General features: G+C 53.8%; 1 protein-coding gene across 7 annotated transcripts in view; it reads right to left on the reverse strand.

Annotated features, from left to right (window-relative positions):
• The window catches only part of Lingo1 (leucine rich repeat and Ig domain containing 1), a 182100-nt gene that overhangs the window by 27347 nt on the left and 137876 nt on the right, over window positions 1-16877 (reverse strand). For all 7 annotated transcript variants that reach the window (XM_029543333.1, XM_029543334.1, XM_021207131.2 and 4 more), the window contains one exon: window positions 7179-7411. The gene's annotated coding sequence lies outside the window, so the exon portion shown is untranslated. The remainder of the gene's footprint in view (window positions 1-7178; window positions 7412-16877) is intronic.

Raw genomic sequence — 16877 nt, forward strand, 5'->3', positions numbered from 1 at the left:
CTGGAACTCACTTTGTAGACCAGGCTGGCCTTGAACTCAGAAATCTGCCTGCCTCTGCCTCCCAAGTGCTGGGATTAAAGGCGTGTGCCACCATGCCCGGCTTCTCTCTTTTCTTTTTGGTTTTCTGGAGACACCCCTGGCTGTCCTGGAACTCACACTTTAGACTAGGCTGGCCTCAGACTCAGAGATCTGTCTGCCTCTGCCTCCTAAGTGTTAGGACTGAAGGTTTCGCACCCACCACACCATGCTCCTAGCTAGGTTCTTACTGGCCACTTTGAAACTGCAGGAAGATGTTTCCCTGCAGAGGATGGGTGGTCTCCACTTCACTAAGAAAGATAAGGTAACTTTGGTGAAGCCAGGACCTGACCCTGGCAACTGTCATGGAGGCTTGAGTTTGGACAGGGGTCCCTGGGTGGGATCTTCATCCTGAGCACATGGAATGGATCAGATGGCAGCCTGAGATTTCAGACCCCAGGAAGGCTCCCCGTAGTCTCAAATTTAAACATGGGTGTGCACACCGAGGCAGTGTGTTCACACCACCTGCTGAGGTGCGAAACCAGCCAGAAATACCTGTGCCGTTGTGGTGGCTCAGCAGGCAAGTGGGGAGACAGACCTGGTATGCCCTCAGGAAGTTCCAGTGACTCAGACTGCATTGCACCCCACCCCCCTGCCCCACACATCCAGACTCCCTTCCTTGCATGCACACAATCTAAGAGCAGGCTTGCCCAAGAGCCTCAATCCTTCTACCCAGAGCAGGGCAGGGAGGCTGCCTCAGATGGTTGGGGGGGGGGGGGCTAGGGGGGGAGAGGGGTCTGGAGTAAGAGGTCCTGGCTTCTGGCTTGCAACCAGGAAGCTGGGCTCAGAAAGGTGCTCATCATACAGTGGGGTGGGTAGGATGGGCTGAGGGCTCACTTATCACTCTCCCTAGAGTCGTCCAACCTCATGGCTACTCATTCCACCAGCGGCCAACTCTTCACACTTCAGTTTGGCTGTGGCATTTTCACCTCGATGAGTTGGCGGTAGAATGGGCTGTCTGTGTGTGCCTCCTAGCTGGAGAGAAATACCAGCGCATGTCTGAAGCATGGCAAGCAGATAGACATGTCATCGGGTTCCTATATGTGTCCTCCCGTCTCCATGTCTGCTGGTCCCAGACAAGTGTATGGCTGCCACCATCTCGGAGACCCTCCACTGTGGGTCTTCCCCTCTCTGCATCTCACCCGTCTTCCTGGAGAGTTGGCCCCAGACCTACTTTAGAGGCATTTGAAGACTATTTTTAAGCCAGTGCGTAGTTCTGAGATTGGGCAAGTGAACAGGGGACCTTGCTGCTGGGCTTCTCTTGTGGTAGACATTGACCATTCTTACTGGGGCAGGGAGCTGGGAAGCCCAGGGCTCTAACACACCAAGTGCCTCCTCAGATACACTCCTATCTGTGGACCCAGGAAGCCCGAGAACAGCCCCAACTGGAATGGACAGGTACAAAGAGAGACCTCAGTTTCCCCATCTGCCTATCCTGCTTGCCTCCCATGCTAAGGTGACAGAGGAACATTTGCACGAGCCTGCTGGGGGAGCAAGGGGACAGGCATCCAACTGTAGACCCTGTCACCTTCCAGCCTTATCAACGAAGTAGTGTGTAAGCAAGGCTCTGATCATCTCTGCTTTTGCTCTAGTTGTGAGTCCATGAACCATGCATGCGTGTGCCAGACTTGTGACCTGGAAAAGACCTCACCCAGACACACAGCCCCCAGCCCCACCCAACACCCACCTGGGCAAATGCACTAGCACACACATGGTCTCACTCTGTTTCTGTCCCTCCAAGGAGTCCTACTTCCCAGGATTCTGCTGTCATGGCAACCAAGAGAGCTAAGTGGGGGGTAGAGGTGGGGAAGAAGAAAAGGGTTGAGGGACCTAGCTGTGGCTTAGAATGAAGCTGGGGGCTTTAGCTCCTCTCTCTTCTTTATAAAACAAATACAGGTCACACCTCTGTGGGCAGTGGTGGAGAGGCACAACTGGGCAGAGCTGCCTCCAGGGATAGTCAGCTCAGAGGCCACCAGCCCATGTCACTCCCAGCAAACCCAGATGTCTCCTTGATAAAGGTCAGCATAGGAGCTCCTCTGAACTCCACAGGCTGCTTTGTCCACAAGGAAAGACTAGAGTTTCATGGTTGAGCCTGGTCAGCAGATGGCCAGGGAAGGGTGGGCTTTTCTACACGAGGCCAGAGGGACCCTGTGACCCTGGGGGCACTGCCAGGCCTTTATTCTGTGCCTTTGGGTGCTATTTCATACTTTCCACAGATCCAGGAATCCCATGCTGGCCCCTTTATGACATAGATGAGGAATGAGAGACCTGGGGCCACTGAGGGGTGAGTGGCAGTCAGGGTACTTATCTCTTGAAGAAAGCAGGGACCAGCACCCACGTGGCCTAACCACCTATGTTACTGACATGGAGCTGGGACCCCCAGTGGCTACACTAGTGGGGGTCCAGAGGTGGGCAGGGTAAGGAGGGCCAGGTGAGAACACCAACCCCCAAGCTTGCCTGTGCCAGACCTGGGCAGATGGCACCAGGATCTAGCGCTCGGGGCACTCAGGTTTGTTTGTGGAAGCATGGGCCAGAGCAGGGGTAACCCCACTTATGGGAGGATCTGACAGGAGGCAGATAGTGACCAGAGCTACAAGGAGGAGGAGGAGGAGGAGGAGGAGGAAGAAGAAGAAGAAGAAGAAGAAGAAGAAGAAGAAGAAGAAGAAGAAGAAGAAGAAGAAGAAGAAGAAGGAGTCTTGCAGGGAGGAGTCTAAAATTTTTCCTAGAGGAGCCGGTGAGAGGGGCAGGACCCAGCCTGCAGACAGGCCTCTGAGGAAATGAGAAGAGCAAGTTGAGAGAAGAAAGGGCAGGGAACCCATGTCTCAATGAGGCCCATGGAGGGACTGCAATAGTCCTGAGTGGGTCTAGGGGCTGAGGAACCCTGAGCACCCTCCACAGGACCTCCTTCCAGGTGGGGTAGGATGGCTCAAAAATATAACGACAATGCGGGTGGTGACATGTGTCTTCCTCTGCTAGTGTTGCCTTTGAGCCCAGGTCCCACAGGGCAAGCACGCTGGTGGCTGGTGGATCCCAGTAGCTTCTGGGCAAACGGCAGTCTTGCTGAATGCTGTTCCAGGTGGCCTAGGAGAGGCCCTGGCTAAACCTCGAAGTCTGAGCCGCCCTGCCCCGTGCCCTTCACGTTTCTCTCCCCACCCCCACCCCACTTTCCTGACTCTCTATCATTGTCCCCGTGTTTTCAGCCCTCAGCGCTTTTCCTGAAAGAGAACAGCTGGGCTTCTGGAGTCACGGAGGAAATATTTTTTTTTGACTACTTTGCAGATTCCCCTCCTCTATGAAAACTGATGCCACCGTTACAGATGGATTGACAGACAGAAGGGGAGATATCTATTTCCTTGCCTCCCTCTCCTGGGGTTCTGTTCTGGGGAAGGAGCGGTGGTAGAGGGGGAGGGGCTTGGTATTGGGTTCCTCAGTCCGTCATCAGTCCCATTTCACAGATGAGGAGGCTGAGCCCTGAGATCACTTAGCTACAGTAGCCATTGAGTTTACATTAGCCAGCACTCAAGGAGTGCTTACTGTGTGCCAGGCACAGTGGCTGATGGGAACACTCAATGGTTCTGAGACTGACACATTGTTGGTGACGCTTTGCAGAGAGGAAAACAAGGCTCAGTTGTGCACACAGCTATTCTGAAAGCTGTCCCTCCCTCCCTGAGACTTCACCCCATGGTTTTCCACATGCTCACACTGGGGTTGGGCCACATCTCCATATGGATCGATGGCTGTCGCATGACTAACCAGATCCTTACTCATATGGCCAGAGGGTGGTCACGCACGGAAGGCTAAGCCTATCTCAGCCTCTGGTCACCCCATTTGGCTTTCAGTGACCTTACTGTGAAAAGTGGAGCCAGGGTACATTGAGTCTCCGGGAACGAGTAAAGTGGGCTTGAGCCAAGAATGTCACGTTGGCTTGCCTATGTCCTTTCCCAAGGGTCACCCTCTTAACCTAAGTCTGCAGGATTGGAGATCTAAGGCAGGGCCCTACTCCCCTGGATTCCTAGTGTGCTTCCAATTCCCCTGCTACAGAGGATCTGAGGGGAAGGGCAGCAGAGACCAGGCTTAGGACTTAGACCTGCTATCACTACTAATGTCCCCAGGGTCCTTCACAGCTTCTGGATCCCCACGGAGATGCAGACTCTCTCCTCTGCACCCACTGTAGGTCTCTGTGTTGTGTGTGTGCATGTGTGTGCACGTGTGCATGCGGCAGTTAGACGTCAGCCTCAGGTATTGCTCTACCTGGTATTTTGAGATAGGGTTTCTCGTGGGTCCTTGAGTCAACTCGTGTGGCTGGCCACTGAGCCCAGAGATCTGCCTGTCTCTGCCTCTCTTACTTCGGGAATGTGAACGCTAATAGATTTTGTAATGTGAGTTCTGGAGATGTGGCTTAGGTCCTTGCAAGCAGTTTGCAGACTGAGCTATTTCATCTGCCTTGTGGTAGACCTTGACTTGCACAACCCAAGACCAAAGTGGCTTGATGATAGAGACCTTGCCTAGCATAGGTAAGGCCCCGAGTTCAATCCCCCCCCCCCCCGCACTGAAGAAAACAAAAAACCATACACACACAGATCAGGGAAGTGCCTTCAAGACACATCTGAGGGGTTCCCTTCACTTGGGGCATCTAAGGGAGTCACAGGGACAGAAGTCTGAATTTTCTGAAGACTCAACTGTCCTTGGATATCTAAGTGTTTTAACCACACAGTGGGAATGTTTTTGGTCAATAAATGGCATATGAATCCAAATCTAACAGGCTATATGGCGATGCCCAGGTTCAACGTCAGCGCTGTTCTTTGGCATGACAGGAGTCTGTTGAAGACATGTCTGGAGGAGAGGCTTGGGGGAACAAAAACGGTGGCACAGCAAGGAAGAACTGAAGGCCATGGGGTGGGTGGGAACAGAGGAAGCTTGGGGACAGGCGGTTGCTAACTGCTTGGCCTGCTGATGCCGAGAGCATGGGTGGGGAAGACTCCAGGGGAAAGGTCAGGAACCAAGGTAACTAGGAGAGCTGTAAGGGCTTCGTGTGCTCCTCTGAGTAGCTCCCAACACTGCTCATGGAGGGGCAAACAGGGAGGGCAAGAGAGAGACATTCTCTCCTCACTCCAACCCTGTCATGGCTCACACAGGAAGCGGCGGGAGAACAGAACGGGAGGGAATGGAAGGCTTAGTTCCAGCCCTGCCCAGCCACCAGGTGAGCCCATCTTCTTATAGAAAACTACAGAGGTGACGGTACGCATATGGACCTACATTATACCCGGTGGGGGAAGGGGCCTGCAAACTGTAAAGTGGTAGGCAGATGAAGCGAGGGGGCCATGCCTTCCCTGTAGCTCTGCTGCTAAGCGCCAGGAGGCCAATTTGCTGACTCCAGAGTGGTGTGTAAACAGGTGCGCGGCATGTACTCCTGTGTGTGTGTGTGTGTGTGTGTGTGTGTGTGTGTGTTTAAGATCAAAGGCTTTTGGAGACTATGCCGTGGAGCCTAAAAGTGAGGGGGGATTTCAAGATAATCTTAAGAGCAAAAAAAAAAAAAATTATTATTATGTGTCAAAAGGAATAGGGAGGCTTAAATGGCTCCCAGGTGGGACATAGAATAAAAGAGTCCTTGCTGTTATTTTTTGATTGTTTCCATGCTGGGAAGACTGGCAGAGGGTCGCCATGGCAACTCTGGGCATCCAGCAGGGGGCAACCTGGACCCTGCAGGTTCTGTCTGGGCTGAGCAGTGAGTCATCCTATTGGAGCTCAGAGGCCAGGTCTGGATTCAATCCGAGCAGAATCCTTGTCCTGAATTCCAGTTCCCTCCTGTTCTGGAAGTCAGTTGAAGGGTGAGGAAAGGACAGACAGAAGTGGTCTAGGGAGAGGCCAGGTCAAAGATGAGGTAGTCTCAGGAGTGGAGAGAGGCCATGTGTGGACGGCACAGAGGATGGGACGAGGATGGGGGGAGGGGAGGTGATGGGCAGGCTGGCGTGTAGAGGTTTGATTCTGATGGCTGTCCTCAGCCACCCCTGTGCATGTGCTGAGCCTGATCCTGGGCTGGATCTAGGGTGTATTTAGCCACAAAGGTGGCTTCAGAGGACTGGATCAGAGAAGCACAGAGAAAGAACACCTTCGCTGGATAGACAGCTACGGTGGAGTCCCCCGCGCAGGTACATTCATACACAAAAGCAGTGTTCCTTCTGCACGTGCAAGTGCATGCACGTATGTGTACAGAATGAGGTTGCTGCCCAGGGTCTTCCTTGATTTCTCTCTGCCTTATTTGAGGCAAAGAGTCTCTCAGTTGAATACAGAGGTTGCCCATATGTCTGGCTAGCCAGCTTGCTCTGGATCCAACTAAGCCTTCTGCATTCTGGGCAGGGATTATAGCCTTCTCGTGGTTTCTGAGGACCTGGACTCTCTCCCTCACCCGCGCACGGCAAGAACTTCGGCCATAGAGCTATCTCCCCATCCCAACAGAGGCCATGTTTATGGAACAGGCGGGAGGAAGAGTGAGCGCTCTGTTTATGAACACGTAACTGCAAGCTCTGCCCCTGGCACTTCTGCATCCCAGGGCGTGACACTCAATCAGCGTGCTCTGTGCAAGTGAGTGAATGACAGAGGCTGAATGAGCAGTGCTCAGAAAGCCGCATGGGAACCTAGGAGGCAGTTAACACCTTCCCTCCGCTAATTTGCAGGCTGGTATTGAGAGAGCTAAACAAGCTAATGAAACCCAACTGATCTAAAAATGGCAGGTGCTGGCGTTGCTGAGAGGCTAATGGGATCTGATGGTTGCATGGCCTGGGCCGTACCCAGAACTATGGGCAAGCCAGATCTAGCCGACTCCTTCTGAAGGTCAAATTACGAGACCTCAAATGTGTATGAAGCCATGGCTGGCATTGGCACCATCTTGACCCGGGATTTCTTCCGTTCATGGTTGGCACTGACAGGCAAGAACCCCGATGCGTGAGCCATCTCCCACTCAAGAGTCTTGAAATCACACTAGGCAAACAGTTTCAAATAATGAGCAACCACACCCAAGCTTCAGGGTGCTCAATCAGCAGAATGCCCCTAAGTGAAAGAAGAGGTGGTACCAGTCTGGCCAGTGCCATGCTGAACCCCTTTACCTGATGAACTGGCCACTTCTGTCAAGTCTGTGTCCAGGGAGAGGGGCTTGATGCTTTTAGGTCTTGAGGTCGTTGGATTTCTGGATTGGTCCTCAGGGATTCTGGGCTGAGGTTGAGCAAGAGATGCCTCAGGGTACTTCTTAAATTCTGGAGATGTCAGGGAAAGCCAGAGTGGGAAATCCAGAATCCATTTCTCCTTCATGCCAGATCCCAGAGGGAGGCTCACGTGACTCCTGAAAGGCAGGCACAGATAGACCAGGGAGTCAACCGGCATGAGAGTAAGGTGTGACTCATTGACTTCAGGCATATCTTTTGCCTTCTCTGAATTAAGGACTGAATTATGGGACAGAACATCCCTCACAGGGCCACCGTGGGGATCAAATAGAAAAGCAGACACAAAGTGCTTCATCAACGCAAAGTGCCAGAAGGAGTTAGTACTCCTGCTGAGAGGGACTCATTAGGTAGAAGGGGGTCTCGTTCCAGCGTCCCCGGAGACTCAGGCGCCTCTCTGGGCTTCCAGAACTACACGGAGAGACAGTGGCTGACAGCTATTCTGTCTTCTCAAACAAACCCACTATTGCCTGTGGCTGCAGCTGGAGGAGACACGTGGTGTGTGTGTGTGTGTGTGTGTGTGTGTGTGTGTGTAGAACAACTAAATCATTTCCCCCATGTCAACATATCCTCTGGGTGATGTCTGCCTCTCATCTGCCACAGATGCTCAGCCTTCTGTCCTTCCATGACTGTCCCCGCAGGGCAGAGTCGGGTCTAGCATACAGGGCCTGGCTCGTGGGGAAAGGTCAAAGGGAGGGAAGAGGAGTAAGGCCTGTCCTCCCACCGTGGTCTCCTCAGTTTGAAGAGAAGTGCCCCCGGAACACAAGCTCAGAGGTGGGGATGGGAACTGGGCTAATCTTTGAATGGAGGGAGACAGAGACCCAAAGAGAAGGAATCGCCCAAGGTCACATTGTCCCCTACACACCAGGACTTACTCAGTGATCTTAAACTCTAGAGCACACCCATGCCAGGGAGAGTGGCACCTTTCTGTGAACTGAGAGGCAGGTCCCCAGCCAGGTGGGATACCCAGACCCCTTAGGCCCTCGTGGTGTTGAATGGAACAGTTGTTGAATGGAATCGGATTTACCATTCGATTGCAGGAGCTGTAATTTGATCTGGGTCTTATGAAGTCCTTAATAGAGTTAAGGTATTACCAAGATCTGCTGGGCTTTTTTTTTTTTTTTTTTTTTTTCCCATTTGTTAAAAGAGGCTCTGGGCTGGAAAGGGGACTCGGCAGAGTGAAGCACCTGTCTGCTCGCTCTGCCCCAGCTGCCTTCATACCGTACCCGGGGGAAGTCCCCATCTGTCTCCATTTCAAAGCTAAAGGTCTTTATCTCTGTGATAGGGATTGTCAGTGCCAGTAATTCATCTGAGGGACGCGGCCAGGAAAGAGAAGGGAGGTGGGTCCCCTTAGATTTGGGGGCCCAGGGGAGAGGAGCTCATATTCATTAGGTACATTCTGTGTGTTCGCTTTAGATGACTCAATGCTCATAGCATCCCTGGGTGGCAGGTGCCCGAGGCCATCAGGAAGGGGGATGTTTACCAGTTCTCTGGGTGATTTTTTTTTTCCCCCTTTAAACATGTGGTTAAGGGTTGTACATCCTTGTCCCCTTCGGAGGTACACGTGGCCCGTGACATGTTTTGAACAATGGAACTTCAGTGGAAGTTACATGAGTCACAAGGCAAACTAGCCATGCTTCTCCTTGCTGCCATGGCAACTGTGGCTGTACGCGTTAAAATGGTGGCTAGCCGTCAGCCCGGAGTCCTGAGTGACAAGGAGCTAGTCCGTGTAACAGGCTGAGGAAGGAGCTGGTGTGGTGGGAACTCTTAGGGGTTTAGTCAGCGAGTTTGACTGACACAGTGCCACTGTGGTTTGCCCCCACCCCTTTCCAGATGACGAAATGGAGGCTAAGAAAGGTTTAACAACATGCAGTGGGAGCCAGAGTGGGTACTTAGTAAAGATAGGATTCATTCCCAGTCCACATGAAGCCAGGAAAGGGCCCCTTCCAAGCTGGGTTCTAGCAGCTGCCCCAGGCAGGATGTGGTCAGTGTCCCTAGGCAGTGAGGACAGAGTCTGCCTCTCCTCCTCTTTCCTGAGCACTGTGCCCTTCAGCCTTCATGATGGCCTGAAGGTCAGAGGTCGGACACCCCGGGACTCCCTCTAGTAAGGTGACCTTGATAAGTTATAAGCCTTTTCTGAGCCTCAGTCCTTTTAGGGCCCAAATACTGCCATTCCCTCTAGTTATTTCAGGAACTAAGTAGAGGCACACAGTAGGACTCCACATCCAGGCTCTGCTGTTACTGGAGGCAGGACCAGGGGCTGTGGTGGCGCACTGCCCTACCTCTCTACCCCACAGCTTCATGGGAAGAAAGTCAGATGTCCCTCCCCTGGGCCCCCTTTCATCTTCTGGGCTCCTGCCTGGCCCCAAGTGATAGAGCAGCAGTGCCTCATGTCTGGGGGAGTGCGATGGGTCAGGTCTAGCTCTCTCCTCTGCAGCAAGTTTCCAACCTGTTGGTCACCTGACTCTTCCCCCTGCCCAGGTAGTTCCTCCCCAGGACTTAGTCACCTTAGTCACATTCCTTCCAGGATTGGGCCCATATCTCTAAGTCACCTGTTGTCGGAGTTATGTTCTGAGCTATTATATTAAGGCACGATGGCAGAATGAGCTCTGCTCAGGCCTCTCCTTAGGTGTACGGGAACTCTCCTGGCTGGTGCTGTTAGCCCACTGTAGGAACTAAGGTTTCTACAGCAAGGCCTGCATGTTCTGCTTTAAGATGTGCCCTATGCAGTTTCCACTGTCCCGAGCAACTGAGAACAGAAGTGAGAGAGTACAGGTATGGGGCAAGGTCATGGGATTTAAGGAAAAAAATTTACTTAAGGCCAGAACTGGCGATCGAAAGGGATCCTAGACCCAGCTTTGTCCCTGGGCTGAGCCAGGGGAGGAGTAACCCCTGATCCATCCTCGAGGGCCCCAGACAGCCAGCTGTCCCCTCGAAGCTGTCAACCTGACTCTGCCACACTCTCTCTTCGCCTTCTTCCACCCCCTTCGCCTGCCCTTTTTCCCTTCCTAAAAACACAGAGAACTGGGATTCAGAAGCCTACACTGCCTGTAGAACGTGGTTCAGTCTCCCAAAAGAGGAAATGCCAATGTGCGGGTTCTCATAGCAACTCCAGCTCCACCCCCTGCAGACGCCCAGCGCCCATATGGTGAGATTCGAGCAGGGCGCATTGACTCAGCCGGGCCCCAGGTCTGGCTGGGGCTGCCATAAGGGGAACGTTGGATTCCTCGGCTGTCCTTTGGCAGCCCGTGGAGGGGCCAGCAGGATACACAGGAGCTGTCTGTGGGCAGCAGTGAGATGGTGCTTTCTGAGGTGGGCCTTATCTGCCTCCTGCCCCTCTGCCTTTGCTGTACGATATAAACGCTGGGTTTGGGAGTTCCCCGTGAGGTATGGAAGGGCATGGGGGACAGAAGGGGAGCTAGGTGCTGGTTTTCTTGTCCTGACCAAGCTATGGCGAGGGGACCGGAGCCCTGAACCTCTAAGCCATGGAATGAAGATGCAGCTCAGGCCTTGGCTGAGCTGCCCTGGGGCACCGCCCCTCCCTAGCCACAAACCTCTCATGCCTACCAGCCTGCCTTGTAGACAACCCTGCTTTTCCAGGCCAGCTGGCATTTCCATGACTAATGTAGTGGAAGCTGGTGCCAGGGTTGGGGGCTGCAGGGCTGGTGGTTAAGGAGCAGTCTGCTATGGCTCGACGACCATCCTGCATCCTTTGCTGGGGCCCTTTGGTACGAAGTACTTCCCATCTCCTCCCCACTTGACCTCGGACATCAGCTAGCCCTGGGCCATCTCTTGGGTGAGCGTGGCAGGTGATGATGATGGTGATGGTGATGGTGAGGAGGAGGAGGAGGAGGAAGGGAAGAAGGAGGAGGAGGTGGGGGAAGCAAAGACTGATCAATTTCCTCCCATTGCATCCATGCTCTCTGGAGGCTATGAACCTTGAGCTTTCTGTGTGGGTTCTACTTTTATCTTTCTTGTTTCTAACCCTTCCAGCAGACATTTCTATGCATGTCAGAGCCAGAGAACCCCACAGGTGGTGGGCCAGACCCGTCAGGAACACATAAATGGGGCACAGTGTGTAGAAGCGACACAAGATCACACAGCAAGTCCAGGTCTAGCAGGACTACAAAGCAAAAGCTGTTGTCTCCCTGCCTAGCCCTTCTCACAGTCCCAAGTTGCTGCCTCCCATTATGTCTCTGCTGAAGGAGGGGTGGATGGGTAGATGGGGGCAGGGAGCGGGGACTGTGGAACAGATGGGCTTGGAGGCTCCATGGGGAGGGGAGGCTGATGGAGGGGGAGGAGCCCCGGAGAACCTGGAACTCTTACAAAGTTGGGAGTTAAAACATTCTTCACACTCCCGCCTCCTTTACTGTTCTGATGAACCAAGACGTGACAAAAATGTGTCAGATTTTTTAAAAAAAACCACACACATACACAAATGCCAGGCCTGTATCTACCGCCCGCCCAAGCTTGGCCCATCTGCTTCCTGGGGGTGGAAGGGAAAGGGCCTTAGGAGTTGCACCTCACTCTGGTCACCTCAATCCTGGCACACAAATGGCCCAAGCCATGGTAGAAAGCCTTAAGGGGAAGGCCCTGCCCTGCCCTACCGCCCATACCTCAGCTGGGCTCACTCTGGCGTCCCTCCCATACTCCCCATCTTCACTCTGAGCTGGGTGGAGCCTCCCTCTCACCTGCTGCAGCTGGGGCCCAGCACTTGTGGAGAGCTCTCTCAAGGTACAGATCCAGACACTGAGGCCCAAAGAGTCGGTTCGCTCAACCAACACCAGCTGAGCATGAATTTGCTCATCACTCAGGTCCATCAGGCAAAGGGGATTCAGTGCTGGCCAGAAACATAGGCACGCTCTCTGGCAGAGCAAGATCAGAGAGGCACAACTCAGCAGCCCACAAAAGCATGGAGATAGATCGGGGCCTCTGAGGAAGAAGCCAGCTGGGCTGGCAGCAGGGCCTCGAGAGACACCCAGCTGGGCCTACCTTCCCTGTGACCGTCAGTGGGCTTTAGCACAGAGCTCAGCATGCTGGGACATGGGTCACTTCGGCAGCTACTCTAGGTTGGGTTGATGTCACGGGATCATATGTGACCATGGACACACAGATGCTTAGAGAACAGCAAAAGCTACAAGGACAGAGGACAGAAGAAATTCCTCAAGGATGTAAGCTTGAGCATGGGGTGGGGCGGGGATTAGAGTCTGCCGGGCCTGGTGGATCCCCGAGGGGACTGTTGAGATTGTCATACATGCATCTGGGCTTGCTGTGGTCAGATGTGCAGAGGAGACGCGTCACTTCTCAGAGCTGTTCATGCTTCACCCTCCTTTTCCTCCCCTCTCTCTCACTCAGGAGGCCAGCGTGGCCCAGGCCCCATGTCAAGGAGACTCCTTCTCAAGAGTCTGGTTCAAATGCCTTCACGCTACCTTTTCTGAAAAATGTGCTTGAACTTGTTGAGACAAACCACTGCAAGAGTCCCAACATAGACCTCCCACCTGAGGGCCCCCAGGCAGGGCTACTCAGAGACCCCCATCAGAGCGGCCACTCTGTCCTTTCCCCTTGTCACTTTGATATCAAAGTCATATGACCAGACACCATCCTAGGTGTGGACACAGGGGTTCAGAGAGGACAAGGAGTTTGTCACACGGAACACAGCAGTTGATAGGTTGGGGGTCGGTTCAGAATGGTGCCACCCCAGGCTGAGTTCAGAGGCTCTAGGACCCTGATGCTGAGCAGTGGGTAGGCTAGACAGGGTAGGCTGTAGCGTGGAGTGTCAGGCAAATGGAAAAAGCTGGCCGTGGCTGGGAGATTTCTAACGGAAGCCTCTTGGATCAGTTACTGGCTATCCAGGCAGCCTGACCTTGAAAGCTGGTGGCTGGGGGAGGCTGTGGGCAGCCAAGCACAGATGCCCAGCCTCCTCCAGAGCAAGTCTGGGAGATGGAAGCAGCATGGTGGGTGGAAGGCAAAGGGGGATTAGCAACCTGGCCGAAGAGGAGTTAGGGGGTGGTGGGGAGGGAACGTTCTATGGAACCAGCAGCCCCCTCTCCACCTCAACTGGGGGTATTCAGGAGCAAGCTCTTTTCTGAGAAGAAAGAGGGCACCGTTACATCTCCTGGACCTCAGCCTTCTCATTGCAACATAAGATTCCTGTGTCAGCTCCATTTGAGGCTGAGAGACAAGCCCTGGAGGATGGTCCATGGAGAGCAGAGTCCCATGGCCCCAGGGCCCAGGAGGAATCCACTGCCTCTGATTCCCCAGTGGGCCTGTGTGATAACATCGACACCCAGATTTCCAAGGCACCCTGAGGTACTGGGGTGAAGTCTCACCTGAACTCCACCCTCCCACAGAGGACTGTGAGCCCCAAGCAACGGCATATATCCCTTGCTCTCCCAGGGATCCATGCTAATGTCTGCTGTGGCTGGAAGTGCTTACAGAGGGCTTTTTCCTCAGTTGTCAAGTGGGAATGGAAGGAGAGGAGGAAGAGGTTCGCCTCCCGCCTCCCCACCTCCCGCTTCACTCCCCTTTCCCTCAACATTCTCCCTTCCTACTCATTAGAAATCCATCTGAGTTAATGGATTAATTAAGTGATTTAATATATGCACAGTGTTAGAACAGTGCTTGACACGGTAAAAACTGAGCCCTGGCAGTCGATGATACTGCGGTGGCGACACTTCTCCTTCATGTACTAGTGCCATAGACTGGAAAAACTCGAGCAGTCATATGCAGTCATATACTACTTAGTATGAACTAGTTCTGAAAAACAGCTTGTTTTCCAGTTCGCCTTCCTCTGAGGCTAGCCTAAGAGCCATTGTGGAGTTAACTGCATGGAAGGCAAAGTAAGCGAGTTACAGGCCTCTGAGTACCCAGTATGCAGTGACATCTCTAGCCTAGGTGGACGGGAGTGAGGGGCCTTCAGGGACTACGTGTACCCTCAGTTCTCCAGGGGCAGGGCTTGGGGGCTAGCATGAACAAATGTAGGGAAGTCACCTCCTGCTGCAGAGGTACTCCCAGGGCAGGCAGAGGGAGTGGGGAGAGGCTCCGGGGGCCACTGGAATCTGCTCCCCAAGGTGCTGGGCATTGCGGGAGATAGGGTAGGCAAGGGCAATCATGCACAGACAGGGAGGAAACAGAAGCCTTCAGCTGGCATCCAGGAAGTGAGATGGACAGGGGTGTGAGGGAATGACATGGGGTGGGGTTAAACAGGTCTGGGTGGAAGGCTGAGAAGGGCCTTCAGGGGTGTGCCAGGCTGTAGGGGTCGGTCTAACCCCCAAGACGGCTAGCACAGAAAAAGCAGAGCCACAGAGGAGGGGCCAGGAGGCCTCTGGGTTGACAAGGTTTCAGAGAGCAGCAGGATGAAATTCAAGCATGAGAATCTGTGGTCAGACTTACAGAAGTTCTTGGACATTCGGAAACTAATGGAATATGGGAAGCCTGGGGTCTAGAAGGGAAACACTGGCTTCTCTTAGTCCAAAGAAGCAACGCAGGCCTCCTTGGGCAGGAATGTAGCTGGAGATGGTCCCCTACTTACTGTGGAGGTGCCACACACACTCCAAGGCTTTGGAGCTCAGATTTGATCCATGAAACAGGGATAATAGTGCCTACTGTGCCATCTGAGGCTCCAAATATGATCCAGTCTGGTCACTGTCCAGTTCCCTGGCTGGGCTACCATATGGAACAGTAATGTCCTCAATACAACATGCAAGGCACACACCAGCCAAACAGGGCTGCATGGCAGACACATTCGCACCTTTCATCCCTGCCCTAGCGATCAGGACATCTCATACGCTTCACTAGCCTGAAGGTTCCTGAGGCTCACAGTGCTTATGATGAATGAGGTCACAGCAGTAGGGGGACACCGTGACCCTGCAACCCCACCCCCAGCTGTACCTGCCAGGTTCAATCCAGCTCCTGTCCAGGAAGTCTCTGAGAACAAGGTACGACCTGACTGGTTGGTCTGCAGGGAGTAAGTAAGGGGATTTCCTGGGTGGGTCACCAGGCAAGACGGATGGAGCTGGCTGGGGGCCTCAGGGACAAGAGGGCAGGAAACCGAGTCTTCACGGGATCAGCTGCTTGGCAACTGGGCTCCTACACCTCAGCCTAGAGTGTCTACTCCTAAGTGGTGGTGAATGAGGGGGCCTGCCTGCCTCTCCGTAGTCTATAGGTAACTGTTCCTGTCCTGCAGAGTCTCTGCTCCTCCCTCCAGATTGTAAGACAGGTTTGAAGCCAGAAAACTCGCTCCTGGGTATGTACATGTCCAGTATCCTCAGTGTCCACAGTATCACACGACTGGACACACACCCTGTGCTGGGAGAAGACGGGTGCCACCCAGGGCTCTGGGTACAGACAAACCAAGGCAGGCAGCCATGATGTCACCACACTCCAAAGAGAATCGCTACCTTCTGAAGAAAGCTGAGGGGTGTTTCTGGGGGTCACCTCAAAACCCAAAAGACATTCCGAGGGATCTGTCTCTCCTCCATCAAACCCCAGGCTAAGGCTTTCCTCGGTAGCACTTGGAAGACCCCACCCCCACCCCCATACACACACATTTATAGCTCACTTAAAGCAAATGCAACATTCTTTCATTCAACAGGCAGCACAGCTGACACCCGTGATCATGCCCTGGCAGAAGGAATAAGAGATTGGCTGGGTCCCCTGAGGGCTGTGCCAGGGCCAGGGGTGGGGCGGGGAGGCTTCCAGCTGAGAACTCCCCCTGGATGCGGTCTCCCAGCTAAGCAGGCTGGGCTAGCCAAAAACCCCCTCATCGCCCCCTAGCACACCATAGATCCTAGCTGAGCCAAATCCCCACCCCAAGCTCCCTTCTGAAACAGCAGTGGCTTCTTTGGCCTCTCTACCTCCTCCTATGAGAGCCCCTTCCCTGAGGCATCTTAGCCAGCCTCCACTCTACCACCAACACTCAGTCCTCCTCTCTGCTTTGGGCGTCGGTCGCTACATGGCTCTGGGGCCATAGATTTAGGCTCACTGGAGACAGTCACCAACCCTTGTCCCTCAGACCCCAGAGGCTGAAGTGGGAAGTTCTCGAGGGGTGAGAGAGCATCTGTCACCCTCTGTGCTATATGTAGAGTGTCAAAAGTGACCCACTAGTGCTGGGCCCTGGTTAGAGGAGATTCTCAGGCCCCCATCACAGGGCCAGGAGGACTAGGGTCAACCTTGGCCTCGGACTGCAGCCAGGTTCTGCAACACTGAGCATCTGCTGGGAGGGTGGGGGAGGCTGAGGAGCCCTTTCTGGAAGAATGAACCAGATCTATCCCCACCTACTCTCCAACCTGGGTGTGTAGTGTGTGTGTGTGTGTGTGTGTGTGTGTGTGTGTGTGTGTGTGTGTGTGTNGTGTGTGTGTGTGTGTGTGTGTGTGTGTGTGTGTGTGTGTGTGTGTGTGTGCCTGCAGCCCCAGCAGTTGGAGCAGGGAGGGAGGAGCTTATTGAAAGCCCTGGGAAATGAAAGAGAAATCCTCCCAAATCCCCGGCCGCCCTCACTAATAGCTGAAATATGCTTTCGACAACAGGTGAAAGGCCCTGGATCCCCGGGCTGGGACTCCAGGCTGAGAGAAGGGGTTGAGACTGTTGGCT

This window comes from Mus pahari, chromosome 10, assembly GCF_900095145.1.
Source record: "Mus pahari chromosome 10, PAHARI_EIJ_v1.1, whole genome shotgun sequence".
In the NCBI taxonomy this organism is placed as follows: Eukaryota; Metazoa; Chordata; class Mammalia; order Rodentia; family Muridae; genus Mus; species Mus pahari.